The sequence below is a fragment of the Piliocolobus tephrosceles genome, chromosome 1 (assembly GCF_002776525.5).
Source record: "Piliocolobus tephrosceles isolate RC106 chromosome 1, ASM277652v3, whole genome shotgun sequence".
Taxonomy (NCBI): domain Eukaryota; kingdom Metazoa; phylum Chordata; class Mammalia; order Primates; family Cercopithecidae; genus Piliocolobus; species Piliocolobus tephrosceles.
The window spans coordinates 179,060,799-179,077,364 of NC_045434.1; positions in this window are offsets into that span (position 1 = coordinate 179,060,799).

The following is a 16,566-nucleotide window of genomic DNA, read 5'->3' on the forward strand; positions in this document are numbered from 1 at the left end:
TTTTGGTACCAGTACCATGCTGTTTTGGTTACTGTAGCCTTGTGGTATAGTTTGAAGTCAGGTAGCGTAGCGTGATGCCTCCAGCTTTGTTCTTTTGACTTAGGATTGTCTTGGCAATGCGGGCTCTTTTTTGGTTCCATATGAACTTTAAAGCCGTTTTTTCCAATTCTGTGAAGAAACTCATTGGTAGCTTGATGGGGATGGCATTGAATCTATAAATAACCTTGGGCAGTATGGCCATTTTCACGATATTGATTCTTCCTATCCATGAGCGTGGAATGTTCTTCCATTTGTTAGTGTCCTCTTTTATTTCACTGAGCAGTGGTTTGCAGTTCTTCTTGAAGAGGTCCTTTACATCCCTTGTAAGTTGGATTCCTAGGTATTTTATTTTCTCTGAAGCAATTGCGAATGGAAGTTCATTCATGATTTGGCTCTCTGTTTGTCTGTTACTGGTGTATAAGAATGCTTGTGATTTTTGCACATTAATTTTGTATCCTGAGACTTTGCTGAAGTTTCTTATCAGCTTAAGGAGATTTTGGGCTGAGACAATGGGGTTTTCTAAATATACAATCATGTCATCTGCAAACAGGGACAATTTGACTTCTTCTTTTCCTAACTGGATACCCTTTATTTCTTTCTCTTGCCTGATTGCCCTAGCCAGAACTTCCAACACTATGTTGAATAGGAGCGGTGAGAGAGGGCATCCCTGTCTTGTGCCAGTTTTCAAAGGGAATTTTTCCAGTTTTTGCCCATTCAGTATGATATTGGCTGTGGGTTTGTCATAAATAGCTCTTATTATTTTGAGGTACATTCCATCAATACCGAATTTATTGAGCGTTTTTAGCATGAAGGGCTGTTGAATTTTGTCAAAAGCCTTTTCTGCATCTATTGAGATAATCATGTGGTTCTTGTCTTTGGTTCTGTTTATATGCTGGATTACGTTTATTGATTTGTGAATGTTGAACCAGCCTTGCATCCCAGGGATGAAGCCCACTTGATCATGGTGGATAAGCTTTTTGATGTGCTGCTGAATCCGTTTTGCCAGTATTTTACTGAGGATTTGTGCATCGATGTTCATCGGGGATATTGGTCTAAAATTTTCTTTTTCTGATGTGTTTCTGCCAGGCTTTGGTATCAGGATGATGTTGGCCTCATAAAATGAGTTAGGGAGGGTTCCCTCTTTTTCAATTGATTGGAATAGTTTCAGAAGGAATGGTACCAGCTCCTCTTTGTACCTCTGGTAGAATTCAGCTGTGAATCCATCTGGTCCTGGACTTTTCTTGGTTGGTAGGCTATTAATTATTGCCTCAATTTCAGAGCCTGCTATTGGTCTATTCAGGGATTCAACTTCTTCCTGGTTTAGTCTTGGAAGAGTGTAAGTGTCCAGGAAATTATCCATTTCTTCTAGATTTTCTAGTTTATTTGCGTAGAGGTGTTTATAGTATTCTCTGATGATAGTTTGTATCTCTGTGGGGTCGGTGGTGATATCCCCTTTATCATTTTTTATTGCATCTATTTGATTCTTCTCTCTTTTCTTCTTTATTACTCTTGCTAGCGGTCTGTCAATTTTGTTGATCTTTTCAAAAAACCAACTCCTGGATTCATTGATTTTTTTGGAGGGTTTTTTGTGTCTCTATCTCCTTCAGTTCTGCTCTGAACTTAGTTATTTCTTGCCTTCTGCTAGCTTTTGAATGTGTTTGCTCTTGCTTCTCCAGTTCTTTTAATTGTGATGTTAGAGTGTCAATTTTAGATCTTTCCAGCTTTCTCTTGTGAGCATTTAGTGCTATAAATTTCCCTCTACACACTGCTTTAAATGTGTCCCAGAGATTCTGGTATGTTGTATCTTTGTTCTCATTGGTTTCAAAGAACATCTTTATTTCTGCCTTCATTTCGTTATGTACCCAGTAGTCATTCAGGAGCAGGTTGTTCAGTTTCCATGTAGTTGAGCGGTTTTGATTGAATTTCTTAGTCCTGAGTTCTAGTTTGATTGCACTGTGGTCAGAGAGACAGTTTGTTATAATTTCTGTTCTTTTACATTTGCTGAGGAGTGCTTTACTTCCAATTATGTGGTCAATTTTGGAATAAGTGTGATGTGGTGCTGAGAAGAATGTATATTCTGTTGACTTGGGGTGGAGAGTTCTATAGATGTCTATTAGGTCCACTTGGTGCAGAGATGAGTTCAATTCCTGGATATCCTTGTTAACTTTCTGTCTCGTTGATCTGTCTAATGTTGACAGTGGAGTGTTGAAGTCTCCCATTATTATTGTATGGGAGTCTAAGTCTCTTTGTAAGTCTCTAAGGACTTGCTTTATGAATCTGGGTGCTCCTGTATTGGGTGCATATATATTTAGGATAGTTAGCTCTTCCTGTTGGATTGATCCCTTTACCATTATGTAATGGCCTTCTTTGTCTCTTTTGATCTTTGATGGTTTAAAGTCTGTTTTATCAGAGACTAGGATTGCAACCCCTGCTTTTTTTTGTTCTCCATTTGCTTGGTAGATCTTCCTCCATCCCTTTATTTTGAGCCTATGTATGTCTCTGCATGTGAGATGGGTCTCCTGAAGACAGCAGACTGATGGGTCTTGACTCTTTATCCAGTTTGCCAGTCTGTGTCTTTTAATTGGAGCATTTAGTCCATTTACATTTAAGGTTAATATTGTTATGTGTGAACTTGATCCTGCCATTATGATATTAACTGGTTATTTTGCTCATTAGTTGATGCAGTTTCTTCCTAGGCTCGATGGTCTTTACATTTTGGCATGTTTTTGCAGTGGCTGGTACCGGTTGTTCCTTTCCATGTTTAGGGCTTCCTTCAGGGTCTCTTGTAAGGCAGGCCTGGTGGTGACAAAATCTCTAAGCATTTGCTTATCTGTAAAGAATTTTATTTCTCCTTCACTTATGAAACTTAGTTTGGCTGGATATGAAATTCTGGGTTTAAAATTCTTTTCTTTAAGAACGTTGAATATTGGCCCCCACTCTCTTCTGGCTTGTAGAGTTTCTGCCGAGAGATCTGCTGTCAGTCTGATGGGCTTCCCTTTGTGGGTAACCCGACCTTTCTCTCTGGCTGCCCTTAAGATTTTTTCCTTCATTTCAACTTTGGTGAATCTGGCAATTATGTGTCTTGGAGTTGCTCTTCTGGAGGAGTATCTTTGTGGCGTTCTCTGTATTTCCTGAATTTGAATGTTGGCCTGCCCTGCTAGGTTGGGGAAGTTCTCCTGGATGATATCCTGTAGAGTGTTTTCCAATTTGGTTCCATTTTCCCCCTCACTTTCAGGCACCCCAATCAGACGTAGATTTGGTCTTTTTACATAATCCCATACTTCTTGCAGGCTTTGTTCATTTATTTTTCTTCTTTTTTCTTTTGGTTTCTCTTCTCGCTTCATTTCATTCATTTGATCCTCAATCGCTGATACTCTTTCTTCCAGTTGATCAAGTCAGTTACTGAAGTTTGTGCATTTGTCATGTATTTCTCGTGTCATGGTTTTCATCTCTGTCATTTCATTTATGACCTTCTCTGCATTAATTATTCTAGCTATCAATTCTTCCACTCTTTTTTCAAGATTTTTAGTTTCTTTGCGCTGGGTACGTAATTCCTCCTTTAGCTCTGAGAAGTTTGATGGACTGAAGCCTTCTTCTCTCATCTCGTCAAAGTCATTCTCTGACCAGCTTTGATCCATTGCTGGCGATGAGCTGTGCTCCTTTGCAGGGGCAGATGCGCTCTTATTTTTTGAATTTCCAGCTTTTCTGCCCTGCTTCTTCCCCATCTTTGTGGTTTTATCTGCCTCTGGTCTTTGATGATGGTGATGTACTGATGGGGTTTTGGTATAGGTGTTCTTCCTGTTTGATAGTTTTCCTTCTAATAGTCAGGACCCTCAGCTGTAGGTCTGTTGGAGATTGCTTGAGGTCCAGACCGTGTTTTCCTGGGTATCAGCAGCAGAGGTTGCAGAAGATAGAATATTGCTGAACAGCAAGTGTACCTGTCTGATTCTTACTTTGGAGGCTTCCTCTCAGGGGTGTACTCCACCCTGTGAGGTGTGGGGTGTCAGACTGCCCCTAGTGGGGGATGTCTCCCAGTTAGGCTACTCGAGTCAGGGACCCACTTGAGCAGGCAGTCTGTCCATTCTCAGATCTCAGCCTCCGTGTTGGGAGATCCACTGCTCTCTTCAGAACTGTCAGACAGAGTCGTTTGGGTCTGCACAGGCCTCTGCTGCTTCCCCTGTTGTTTTTTAGCTGTGCCCTGTCCCCAGAGGTGGAGTCTACAGAGACAGGCAGGTTTTCTTGAGCTGCTGTGAGCTCCACCCAGGCCTGCCTTACAAGAGACCCTGAAGGAAGCCCTGAACATGGAAAGGAACAACCGGTACCAGCCATTGCAAAAACATGCCAAAATGTAAAGACCATCGAGGCTAGGAAGAAACTGCATCAAATAATGAGCAAAATAACCAGTTAATATCATAATGGCAGGATCAAGTTCACACATAACAATATTAACCTTAAATGTAAATGGACTAAATGCTCCAATTAAAAGACACAGACTGGCAAACTGGATAAAGAGTCAAGACCCATCAGTCTGCTGTATTCAGGAGACCCATCTCACATGCAGAGACATACATAGGCTCAAAATAAAGGGATGGAGGAAGATCTACCAAGCAAATGGAGAACAAAAAAAAGCAGGGGTTGCAATCCTAGTCTCTGATAAAATAGACTTTAAACCATCAAAGATCAAAAGAGACAAAGAAGGCCATTACATAATGGTAAAGGGATCAATTCAACAGGAAGAGCTAACTATCCTAAATATGTATGCACCCAATACAGGAGCACCCAAATTCATAAAGCAAGTCCTTAGAGACTTACAAAGAGACTTAGACTCCCATACAATAATAATGGGAGACTTCAACACTCCACTGTCAACATTAGACAGATCAACGAGACAGAAAGTTAACAAGGATATCCAGGAATTGAACTCATCTCTGCACCAAGCAGACCTAATAGACATCTACAGAACTCTCCACCCCAAATCAACAGAATATACATTCTTCTCAGCACCACATCACACTTATTCCAAAATTGACCACATAATTGGAAGTAAAGCACTCCTCAGCAAATGTAAAAGAACAGAAATTATAACAAACTGTCTCTCTGACCACAGTGCAATCAAACTAGAACTCAGGACTAAGAAATTCAATCAAAACCGCTCAACTACATGGAAACTGAACAACCTGCTCCTGAATGACTACTGGGTACATAACGAAATGAAGGCAGAAATAAAGATGTTCTTTGAAACCAATGAGAACAAAGATACAACATACCAGAATCTCTGGGACACATTTAAAGCAGTGTGTAGAGGGAAATTTATAGCACTAAATGCTCACAAGAGAAAGCTGGAAAGATCTAAAATTGACACTCTAACATCACAATTAAAAGAACTGGAGAAGCAAGAGCAAACACATTCAAAAGCTAGCAGAAGGCAAGAAATAACTAAGTTCAGAGCAGAACTGAAGGAGATAGAGACACAAAAAACCCTCCAAAAAAATCAATGAATCCAGGAGTTGGTTTTTTGAAAAGATCAACAAAATTGACAGACCGCTAGCAAGAGTAATAAAGAAGAAAAGAGAGAAGAATCAAATAGATGCAATAAAAAATGATAAAGGGGATATCACCACCGACCCCACAGAGATACAAACTATCATCAGAGAATACTATAAACACCTCTACGCAAATAAACTAGAAAATCTAGAAGAAATGGATAATTTCCTGGACACTTACACTCTTCCAAGACTAAACCAGGAAGAAGTTGAATCCCTGAATAGACCAATAGCAGGCTCTGAAATTGAGGCAATAATTAATAGCCTACCAACCAAAAAAAGTCCAGGACCAGATGGATTCACAGCTGAATTCTACCAGAGGTACAAAGAGGAGCTGGTACCATTCCTTCTGAAACTATTCCAATCAATTGAAAAAGAGGGAACCCTCCCTAACTCATTTTATGAGGCCAACATCATCCTGATACCAAAGCCTGGCAGAAACACATCAGAAAAAGAAAATTTTAGACCAATATCCCCGATGAACATCGATGCACAAATCCTCAGTAAAATACTGGCAAAACGGATTCAGCAGCACATCAAAAAGCTTATCCACCATGATCAAGTGGGCTTCATCCCTGGGATGCAAGGCTGGTTCAACATTCACAAATCAATAAACGTAATCCAGCATATAAACAGAACCAAAGACAAGAACCACATGATTATCTCAATAGATGCAGAAAAGGCTTTTGACAAAATTCAACAGCCCTTCATGCTAAAAACGCTCAATAAATTCGGTATTGATGGAATGTACCTCAAAATAATAAGAGCTATTTATGACAAACCCACAGCCAATATCATACTGAATGGGCAAAAACTGGAAAAATTCCCTTTGAAAACTGGCACAAGACAGGGATGCCCTCTCTCACCGCTCCTATTCAACATAGTGTTGGAAGTTCTGGCTAGGGCAATCAGGCAAGAGAAAGAAATAAAGGGTATCCAGTTAGGAAAAGAAGAAGTCAAATTGTCCCTGTTTGCAGATGACATGATTGTATATTTAGAAAACCCCATTGTCTCAGCCCAAAATCTCCTTAAGCTGATAAGAAACTTCAGCAAAGTCTCAGGATACAAAATTAATGTGCAAAAATCACAAGCATTCTTATACACCAGTAACAGACAAACAGAGAGCCAAATCATGAATGAACTTCCATTCGCAATTGCTTCAGAGAAAATAAAATACCTAGGAATCCAACTTACAAGGGATGTAAAGGACCTCTTCAAGAAGAACTGCAAACCACTGCTCAGTGAAATAAAAGAGGACACTAACAAATGGAAGAACATTCCACGCTCATGGATAGGAAGAATCAATATCGTGAAAATGGCCATACTGCCCAAGGTTATTTATAGATTCAATGCCATCCCCATCAAGCTACCAATGAGTTTCTTCACAGAATTGGAAAAAACGGCTTTAAAGTTCATATGGAACCAAAAAAGAGCCCGCATTGCCAAGACAATCCTAAGTCAAAAGAACAAAGCTGGAGGCATCACGCTACCTGACTTCAAACTATACTACAAGGCTACAGTAACCAAAACAGCATGGTACTGGTACCAAAACAGAGATATAGACCAATGGAACAGAACAGAGTCCTCAGAAATAATACCACACATCTACAGCCATCTGATTTTTGTCAAACCTGAGAGAAACAAGAAATGGGGAAAGGACTCCCTCTTTAATAAATGGTGCTGGGAAAATTGGCTAGCCGTAAGTAGAAAGCTGAAACTGGATCCTTTCCTTACTCCTTATACGAAAATTAATTCAAGATGGATTAGAGACTTAAATGTTAGACCTAATACCATAAAAACCCTAGAAGAAAACCTAGGTGGTACCATTCAGGACATAGGCATGGGCAAGGACTTCATGTCTAAAACACCAAAAGCAACGGCAGCGAAAGCCAAAATTGACAAATGGGATATGATTAAACTAAAGAGCTTCTGCACAGCAAAAGAAACTACCACCAGAGTGAACAGGCAACCTACAGAATGGGAGAAAATTTTTGCAATCTACTCATGTGACAAAGGGCTAATATCCAGAATCTACAAAGAACTCAAACAAATTTACAAGAAAAAAACACACAACCCCATCAAAAAATGGGCAAAGGATATGAACAGATATTTCTCAAAAGAAGACATTCATACAGCCAACAGACACATGAGAAAATGCTCATCACTGGCCATCAGAGAAATGCAAATCAAAACCACAATGAGATACCATCTCACACCAGTTGGAATGGCAATCATTAAAAAGTCAGGAAACAACAGGTGCTGGACAGGATGTGGAGAAATAGGAACACTTTTACACTGTTGGTGGGATTGTAAACTAGTTCAACCATTATGGAAAACAGTATGGCAATTCCTCAAGGATCTAGATCTAGAGGTACCATATGACCCAGCCATCCCACTACTGGGTATATACCCAAAGGATTATAAATCATGCTGCTATAAAGACACATGCACATGCATGTTTATTGCAGCACTATTCACAATAGCAAAGACTTGGAATCGACCCAAATGTCCATCTGTGACAGACTGGATTAAGAAAATGTGGCACATATACACCATGGAATATTATGCAGCCATAAGAAAGGATGAGTTTGCGTCCTTTGTAGGGACATGGATGCAGCTGGAAACCATCATTCTTAGGAAACTATCACAAGAACAGAAAACCAAACACCACATGTTCTCACTCATAGGTGGGAACTGAACAATGACATCACTTGGACTTGGGAAGGGGAATATCACACATCGGGGCCTGTCATGGCGGGGGAAGGGGGAGGGATTGCATTGGGAGTTATACCTGATATAAATGACGAATTGATGGGTGCTGATGAGTTGATGGGTGCAGCACACCAACATGGCACAAGTATACATATGTAACAAACCTGCACGTTATGCACATGTATCCTAGAACTTAAAGTATAATAATAATAATAAAAAAAAGAAAAACTGTGATATGGATACAAAGTTTTAATGTTAGGAAAGATTAGTCTTGTCCTTAAGGAAATTATATTGATTAGAATTTCTCTCAAATGAATTTAAAGTGACATTCACTTGGATTAAGTAGTAATAAAAAAAGGTGATATTTTCTAGTGGTTTTTTAAAATCTCAAGTAGTTTATCACTGATTGACCTTTATGTATATAACTTGAAAACAAAATATGTGGCCGGGCGCAGTGGCTCAAGCCTGTAATCCCACCACTTTGGGAGGCTGAGACGGGTGGATCACGAGGTCAGGAGATCGAGACCATCCTGGCTAACACAGTGAAACCCCGTCTCTACTAAAAAAAAAAATACAAAAAACTAGCCGGGCGAGGTGGCAGGCGCCTGTAGTCCCAGCTACTCGGGAGGCTGAGGCAGGAGAATGGCGTGAATCTGGGAGGCGCAGCTTGCAGTGAGCTGACATCTGGCCACTGCACTCCAGCCTGGGTGACAGAGCAAGACTCCGTCTCAAAAAAAAAAAAAAAAAAAAGGAAAACAAAACAAAATATGTGCAAGTGGTGCACTGGTTTGAAGATTTTGGCAGTAAAAGTTACCTAATCAGTTCTCAGTACTGTGTCTAGAAACCAGTCTTGGAAGTGTGATAATCTGTTTTTAAAATAGCTGAAAAGAAATTGTTTTGTCCTTGTTCTTACTTTGTCCTTATTTTGTTGTATAGTATTGTGTCCAGAATTGGTTCCTTCCGGTGGGTTCTTGGTCTTGCTGACTTCAAGAATGAAGTTGTGGACCCTCGCAGTGAGTGTTACAGTTCTTAAAGATGGTGTGTCCAGAGTTTGTTCCTTCCGATGTTCAAATGTGTCCAGAGTTTCTTCCTTCTGGTGGGTCCGTGTTCTCGCCTGACTTCAGGAGTGAAGCCGCAGACCTTTGCAGTGAGCTCTTAAAGGTGGCGCATATGGAGTTGTTTGTTCCTCCCGGTGGGTTCATGGTCTCGCTGACTTCAGGAGTGAAGCCACAGACCTTCGCAGTGAGTGTTACAGTTCTTAAAGGTAGTGCGGACCCAAAGAGTGAGCAGCAGCAAGATTTATTGCGAAGAGTGAAAGAACAAACTCCCCACAGCCTGAAAGAGGAACCCAAGCAGGTTGCCACTGGGAAGCTCAGATGGCCAGCTTTTATTCCCTTATTTGGCCCCACCCACGTCCTGATGATTGGTCCATTTTACAGAGCACTGATTGGGCCATTTTTACAGAGTGCTGACTGGTGCATTTACAAACCTTTGGCTAGACACAGAACACTCATTGGTGTGTTTTTACAGAGGGCTGATTGGTGCGTTTACAAACCTTTAGCTAGACACAGAGCACTCATTGGTGTGTTTACAATCCTTAACTAGACAGAAAGGTTCTCCAAGTCCCTACCTGACCCAGAAGCCCAGCCAGCTTCACCTCTCAGTATTTAAGTGAAAGATTATTTCTCATATTGAATTTACAAAACTGATACTTGCATTTACCATATTTTGGAGGAAAAAGTTGTCTTAGTTTGATAAGTTTGGCATAGGGCTTATCACATTTTTGATGCTTTGGGTCACAGTTCTGTCACTAGAATACTAGCAATTAGACATATGCAATGAGTAACCTAACTATTTTAATACACTGGTTTGAAATACTGCAGGCAGTTATTCCTAAACACTAAATCACAGTGTTTTTATTTGTAACATGTTAGAGAAAACGATAGGACTTTCTTTAGTATAAATATCCTAGTAACTAATGCTTGTGTTGTTAAGTTACAGGGCTTTGACTCTTGAGCCTCAAGAAGGCACTAACCTGATAAATTTTGAGCATTGGATCGATACCAGTCAAATCCTCAGGACAGTGATGCAAGGCCAGTGACTGGGCCCATGTGTTGGAATAACAGGGTTTTCTTGGAGTATTGATCTGCTCTTTAATAGAAAATTGGGACCAGGCATGGCGGCTCATGCCTGTAATCTCAGCACTTTGGGAGACTGAAGTGGTAGATCACTTGAGGCTAGGAGTTCAGGACCACACTGGCCAACATGGCGAAACCCTGTCTCTACTAAAAATACAAAAATTAGCTGGGCGTGGTGTCATATGCCTCCCAGCTACTTGAGAGGCTGAGACATGAGGATCTCTTGAACCCAGGAGGTGGAGGTTGCAGTGAGCCAAGATGTTACCCCACTGCACTCTTGAATGCAGGTTTCTGATAACTTTGGAGATTGTGTCATTGGATTAGAGAGAAAACTTTCAGGGCACTTATTGAAAGGCTGATGTGCTCATATCCCAATATGAAACAGAGCAAGAGTTGATTGCATGGACTGAACTAATAAGGGACTGAATTTTTTTTTTTTTTTTGAGACGGAGTCTTGCTCTGTCGCCCGGGCTGGAGTGCAGTGGCCGGATCTCAGCTCACTGCAAGCTCCGCCTCCTGGGTTTACGCCATTCTCCTGCCTCAGCCTCTGGAGTAGCTGGGACTACAGGCGCCCGCCACCTCGCCCGGCTAGTTTTTTGTATTTTTTAGTAGAGATGGGGTTTCACCGTGTTAGCCAGGGTGGTCTCGATCTCCTGACCTTGTGATCCACCTGTCTCGGCCTCCCAAAGTGCTGGGATTACAGACTTGAGCCACCGCGCCTGGCTGGGACTGAATTTTTTAATGGTTTTTGTTGTTTGAAATATTGCTGATTCTTTTTGTTTTCCGGAGTCTGGAGAATTTTTTTCTTTTGAGCTATTTATATCCTTGAAATATACTTTAAGTGTATTGAGTAGAGTATACTCCTGTAAACACAATTTGAAACATGTTTCTCTCTCTGCCTAATTTCTCCAGAATTTGGAAACTATTTGTGAATATTCTTTTTTTTTTCCTGAGATAGAGTCTCACTCTGTCACCCAGGCTGGACTGCAGTGGTGCGATCTCTGCTCACTGCAAGCTCCGCCTCCCGGGTTCCTGCCATTCTCCTGCCTCAGCCTCCCGAGTAGCTGGCACTACAGGTGCCTGCCACCATGCCCAGCTAATTTTTTGTATTTTTAGTAGAGACGGGGTTTCACCATGTTAGCCAGGATGGTCTCGATCTCCTGACCTCATGATCCGCCTGCCTCGGCCTCCCAAAGTGCTGGGATTACAGGCATGAGCCACCATGCCTGGCTGAATATTCTTAATTCATGGCAATGTGTTTGTTTTCATACATGAAATAAGAACCTGTTTTCTTTTGTAATGGGACACACTTGGAGGAACTGGTTATTTCCCCAGTGCTTTGAAATGGCCTTGTGATAGGTTCCAGCAAAGCTAATTTAGGAGAGCTTATGTTGTCAAGCTTCTTGCTACACTTTGATTCTTGCTACACTTTGTGTAGGTAATCAGGTCAAGTATATGAGACTGAAGCCTATTTTGCAGGTAGATTGGTCCTGCTGTGATTCATCTTTGGTGGAAGTGGCAGACTGGAGAAAGAAAGACGTTTCAGAAGAAAACTCTGTATTAGATTAACTTTTGATTCCTCAGCGGCCACATGGTCACTCATGGTATGGAGCTGCCTATGACACCCCTCCTCAGCATGAAGCAGCCAGAAACATTGACAGCCAGATTCCTCATGATTGAGCAACTGATAAATAGAAAGGGAGCACTGGCCAGGCGCGGTGGCTCAAGCCTGTAATTCCAGCACTTTGGGAGGCCGAGACGGGCGGATCACGAGGTCAGGAGATCGAGACCATCCTGGCTAACACGGTGAAACCCCGTCTCTACTAAAAAATACAAAAAACTAGCCGGGCGAGGTGGCGGGCGCCTGTAGTCCCAGCTACTCGGGAGGTTGAGGCAGGAGAATGGCGGGAACCCGGGAGGCGGAGCTTGCAGTGAGCTAAGATCCAGCCACTGCACTCCAGCCCTGGCAACAGAGCGAGGCTCCGTCTCAAAAAAAAAAAAAAAAAAAAAAAAAGAAAGGGAGCACTGAAACTGGCCCAAGACTCCCAAACTCCCAAAGACTGTTCTTTTGGAGGAACATAGAAATTGATCCTTCTGCTGTTAAAGCTTGAAACTTGTATTAGTTTTATCTGAGTTCCTTCCTCAGGAAAGGACCTTCAAAAAAAGTATCAGAGAACTGAAACTCACCAGATCACTGCACCAGATGCCTCCTTGCCTCTCCATAGTCCTTGTTTTCTTACACATTGTTACATTTCTTCGCTGGTATATAAACCCCTAGTTTTAGTGAGGGAGATGGATTTGAGGCTGAGCGCTCATCTCCTTGGCTGCAGCACCTGATTAAAGCCTTTTTCCTTGGCAATACTTGTCCTCTCAGTGATTGGCTTTCTGTGTGGTGAGCAGCAGGACCTGGACCAAACCTCGGGTGTTTCTCTAACATTCTCATGGTTCCACTTATAATACACTTAATATGTTAATACATGCAGCAGGTGTTTGGCACTAATTCCTATTTGTAGCCCCTGCCAAATCCCATAGATGAGTAATATATATAAATCTACATAGTAGATGAGCAATATATAGAAATTCTTGTATGCTACTGGTCATAGTAGGTGATTAGTAATGCTAGTCCCTCCTGCTTCCAGGTGCACAATGCTAGTCCCTCCTGCTTCCTTGGAAATCTGCTCCTCAGCCTACCTCAGCTTAGGGCAGTCTGGGCACATCTTAGACATGCTTGAAGCCTAAGTATGCCCTTGAACCTCCAGTGGTCTAGGAGAGCTCACCCCAGTGGAGTTCAGAAAGAGTGAACTCCCATTCCTGGCCCTAAGATGCCTTCCCTTTCACTTCTCACTCCGAATCCAGAGGAGTGATTATAAGGGGATCCTACTTGGGCACACAGATGTTCCCAGGCCTTCAGGTACTTCCTGGGACCAGCAATGGCTGGCTATATTTTGTATCAGAAGCAGGACAGTGATGCCAGAACCTTCTGTAGGTCAGGCTTTTCAGTATTGAGATAACAGGACACCAGGGGAGTCTCAGCTAGGTAGCTCACACTGCCTGGCCACAGCTGATGCCAAAACTCTAGAAGAAGGTGAAGGGCCCAGTGAGGAATTCTGGAGGCTGCTATACAAAAGTGGCACAGCACTCCCCAAAGGCACCAGCCATCACACCAGAATTGAGTGAATATCTAGAGCTCAATGATGGACTGCAACCGGGAGAGCAAGAGTGGAGTCTGTGTGCCAAGGCCTAGTCACTTGAGTGACCAGCAGGGGCCCTAAGGCTGCTTACAGGAGGAGGTGACTGCTAGGCCTGCTCCAGCCCTGAGGGGGCTGAAGCAGTAAACTGGATGAAGAAACTCATGAAGGAAAAGGGGCACCAATGGGGTGAGTGCCTTCAGTTTCTCCATGGAGTCTAGATAGACAAAGAAGAGGGAGGTCTTGGATGCTAGAGAACCAATGCCTCCCGATGGGTGGATTAGGAGCAAGCACTGAAGACAGAACATGGAGACGTAAGCAAGACTGAACCTCTGGCCCTACATTTACTAACAAGAAGCTGTGTGCACCCCTGTGCAGCCAAGAAAACACCTTGTTGACCTGCTGGCCAAGGTGCCAGGTTCTGCTAGGGTGGGGCCCTCCCTCGGCCCATACTTCCTCCTCACCAGCTGGACAGCATCCAGGTTTAGGTTAGGCTTAGATTAGCTTAGCCTGGGGGTTTCCACTCCTTTAACTTCTGATTTAGACTCTCAGGGTTTCAAGTTCCTATAACCTTCACTTGGTCTACAGTGTTTTGTTTGGGCATCTCTCCGGTGCAGTGCATAAGAAGAGCACCTTTGGAGTCACTGGGCTGACTGGGATGCAACCCCACCCCTGCCTCTGTGACTATGTGCCAGTCACTTTACTCCTCTTTGGTTCTGATTTCCTTGTCTGCGAACCGAGGTCCATCTTGTACGTGAAATGTGACATCTCGATTCGAAGACATTTTGCAGCTGAAAAATCTATCACTTGAATATTGATATGTCAGCCATTAAGAATTTCCTTCTGGTCTTCAGAAAAGCCCCAGTTTCTAGTGCATTTTTCTTTTCCCCAGGCCCCTGCTCCTTGCCCCTTGGTTTGGCTAACTCTCACCAGTCCTTAAGTCCAAAGAGTTCACATCTCTTCCTCCCCACTGCCATCATCCTGGTCCAAGCTACTGTCCTGTTTCACCTGGGCAACCACGACATCCCCTGCATCCACTACTGCATCCCTTACCCTGTAGAACTCTCCTAGCAGGACAGACAGATATTAAGCAACTAAACACACGTTACAGTGAGGATTATGAAGAAAAACGATGCGGTGAGTGCAGTTTAGGTGGGAGAGAGTCAAGGACTGCCTTTCTGAAGAAGTGACATTTAAGCTGAGATCTAAAGGATAAATAGAAGTTCACAAAGAGGTGTGGAGCAAGAGCGTTTCAGGCAGAAGAAACTGTGTGGAAAGAGCTGAAGGCAGGAAAAACCTTGGCCTCTTGTAGGAACTGAAAGGACGCCAATGTGGCAAGAGCTTGGTGAGCAGCGGCACTGACTCCCAGCGGCTTAGCATTGGCTTCTGGGTGGCCCATAGCTTCTGTGTGCCTTTAAGGTCCTGCACAATCTGCCCCTGCTGGCTCCTCATCCCCAGACTCATTTCAAGTCCGTTTCTTCTGCAAAGGTGAAGCCAACATGCTAGTTTGAAGTGGAGGAGTTTGGGTCCTGGAAGATCCCACCTATCCATCATAATAATGTAAATTGGCTGTCATCTTTGCAGCTGAACTTCTCTGGGGGTGCCTGGATCCTTCCCTGCTCTCTGGATCTGGCTTCCCAGTAGGGCGAGGACATGTGAAGAACATGCCTGCATGGGGGAATGAGCTGGCTGCTGTGACAGGGTGCAGGCTGGGTGGGGGTTGTTCCTCAGCAGAGAGAGTCTCCTGCAGACCCTGTGGAGCCCTTTGCTCCTGGCCTTTGCCTGCGTGCTCCTTCTGCTACCCCAGCCTTTGGGAGACCTTGCCAAATGTGACTGCCAAGCCTCAGCTCTCTGTGAAAGTCAATCCATGAGCAGTGCTGAGAGTTTCAGTAAAGTGATTACGGAAAGATGGGACAATGCCAGGTTTAAGACAGCCAGATGTGACCAGCAGGGACCAGCAGGGACTGTGGGCTTAAACATTTCTTATTTGGGTATTAGAGGGGCGTCTGGTCTCTGCAGGTGGGAGAAGAGAGGGACATTGGATTATATTCTTTTGCTCTTTAATGCATACAGAACTATCTCTCCTGGTACCTGTGTGTGGCTGGGTCTCCCAGGATGGGGCCTGAGAGGAATAACCAAAGGGAAAGTGCATCCCCTCCCACCCCAGAAATGGAGGAGCAGAGCAGGACCCTGCAGAACAAAGATGGCAAGTCTAGAATGACATGGAGGCAAGGGAAATGAGGGCAGGGCTCTACTTAGAGTTCCAAGAACAGGGTCAGCAGATAATGTAAGACTTTGGGGAATTCTTGCAACACTTCCATGTCTGCTATTTTACCGTCATCTTTTCCTTCTTCTTTACACAGATTTTAAAAAAAGAAACTCAGAGGCTGGGCACAGTGGCTCATGCCTGTAATGCCAGCACTTTGGGAGGCCAAGGCAGGTGGATCACTTGAGGTCAGGAATTCGAGACTAACCTAACCAACATGGTGAAACTCTGTCTCTACTAAAAATACAAAAATTAGCTGAGTGTGGTGGCACACACCTGTAGTCCCAGCTACTCAGGAGGCTGAGACAGGGGAATCACTTGAACTCGGGAGGCAGAGGTTGCAGTGAGCCAAGATCGTGCCACTGCACTCCAGCCTGGGTGACACAGCGAGATTCCATCTCAAAAAAAAAAAAAAAGAAAAAAATCCGCCAGGCATGGTGGCTCACACCTGTAATCCCCAGTGGATCACGAGGTCAGGAGATGGAGATCATCCTGGCTAACACGGTGAAACACTGTCTCCAATAAAAATACAAAAAATTAGCCGAGTGTGGTGGTGGGCAACTGTAGTCCCAGCTACTCAGGAGGCTGAGGCAGGAGAATCGCATGAACCTGCGAGGCGGAGCTTGCAGTGAGCCGAGATCGCGCCACTGCACTCCAGCCTGGGTGACAGAGTGAGACTC